The following is a 2,293-nucleotide window of genomic DNA, read 5'->3' on the forward strand; positions in this document are numbered from 1 at the left end:
AATACGGTGGCCATGTCAGCATTGTGCTTGCCGGAAATTTGCTCCGGCGAGCTCGGGGACACGCTTGTCAAATTTTAAAATCTTTTAGGGACTATTTTGTCAATAACAAAAGTCAGGTACCATTTTGTCAGCGCCAGAATCTTCCGGGTACCGATTTGGTAGTTACCTCTATATTTTTTATATCAACAAATTAGGAACAAAACAAAGAAGCAAACTGCAAAGTTGCTAAAATGGAGAGGAAGTTTACAAAAAGGAAAAGTTTGACCTTAACCAATTCAATACCAAATAGCTTTGACTGTTAAGCAACTTACTAAAACAAAGAACTATTAAACAGGACTTTAACAGAAAATGAATTTCAATAATGAACTTCATTCATAAACACCAGTACAATGAAACCAAGAAAGAAGAGCATGCAAGTAAATTAAATACATTAAATTAAAATCAACTGGAAAAAATAAAGTCAATTTACAAAGAACAACAAAAAGAATTTATACAAAATTATAAGACAATACATAAAAGAAGAGAAATCCTCTAAGCTTAAAAGGGTGAATAAAGTAAAGAAATTATTACGGTGAAGTCTGCAAGTCCTACTATAACAATTAATTAGCAATGCATAATAGGTTTAATATCATCTCCTGCACTAAAAAGTTCATTGTACTGCTCATGTGCCAAATTGCTTTGGAAAAACTTGAAAGATTGATTATCCAATTACAACAATACCGATGAAATTAACAAAATAATTAGCTCAAAAAATGATTCAATGAAGCAATGGAGGAGTGCTGCTTACCCACGGTGAGAGAGAGAGAGAGAGAGAGCGGGGAGAGAGAGAGAGAGAGATAGATAGATAGAGAGAGAGAGAGAGAAGCCTTAAAACAAAGAGAGATGACGAGGAGAGGTCTACCATGTTAGCAATGCAGGAAAGAGAACAAGCATGACCGACGAGGATGTGAGAAGTCCGCAACGGATCTAAGGCGGGAGGGTGATGCTAGTGTGGCGGCGGCGTGAGTTTCCTATTAGAACACTAACAACAATGACTCCCTATGGCTGACGACAGCAGTTCGGCAGTGGCGGTGAGTCAGGGTTTAGGGCTAGTCTTCTAAACTGAGCACTTGAAGAGGAGACGGCGGGCACTGGCTGCTGCTGCTGTTGGCGGTGCTAGAACTCCAGAGAGAGAGAGGGGGTATTTAGTTAGGGTCCTTTCTTGTGTGTGTGAGAGAGAGAAGGTGTATTTAGAACACAACTACAAACATCCGTCGATTTTACAAAACCAACACGTTTTTGTGGTCGGACTTTCTTTTTTATCCATTTCGACTTGGTTTCCATGTTTTAGTTACAAAAAAATGCAACTTCTTCTCTCTTCACTGCAATAGCCCGAATACATTCACATACTTCAACCACTAGGGCCAACCCACATGAAATGCATAAAATAGTATATTCCAATATAAATTGTCTTTTGCATTCACTTAATCCCCATGTCTTAATGATCCTTGATGCGAGTTTTACACCACAAACTACCGGCAAATGCACCGGATCGTATCAAGTAATACCACGAGAATAGGTTATCATTTTCACGAGGATTAACGAATTAAACAAGTAATAATCCATTGATTATTCTAGTCAGGCAATTAGAATATAGAGTTTCAATAGCAAAAGGCATAAAACAGTGAATCAAGTAACGCAAATAGTAAATGTGTGAGAAGAAAATATGAGAAGAGGGTTAAGGTATCAGAGGTATTAAGATTTTTGGATTAACATTCATAATCATCCACTTGATTGTGCAAAGATATAAATCATGGCAAACCCTAGGTAATTGAACCCCAATTCCGTAGTAATTCAACTTCTTCTAACCTAATCAACTGTCAATTCTTTGATCAATTAATTATCCTTAAAGGTTAAGTACGATCTCTAGTTTATAAGCCACACAATTCTTAAGAACCGAAAAGAAATCTGATTATATGTCACATATCAAATTAAATCCAGATAATTCAAGAGTTATGAGAAAAAATATTCTAGCATAATTTCAATGATTTTAACTTTTTCCAAGATTCAAAGGAATTCAATTTAGATTAGGGTTATTTTCCAATATACTCTAATCCTTAGGATGAAGAATGAAACTCAATTCTTGAATAGAAACCAGTGCATTAATCAAAGTAGAAGAACAATAATATTAATCCATCACAATAAATAGTGCTCCTAATCTTAACAACGGGGGTTTAGTTGCTCATGGTGCAGAGAAAATCCTAAAAGTGAAAATTGAAAAAGTGTGAAAGAAGAGCCAAAGAAGAGAGAGCCA

Source organism: Arachis ipaensis, chromosome B08 (assembly GCF_000816755.2).
Source record: "Arachis ipaensis cultivar K30076 chromosome B08, Araip1.1, whole genome shotgun sequence".
NCBI lineage: Eukaryota > Viridiplantae > Streptophyta > Magnoliopsida > Fabales > Fabaceae > Arachis > Arachis ipaensis.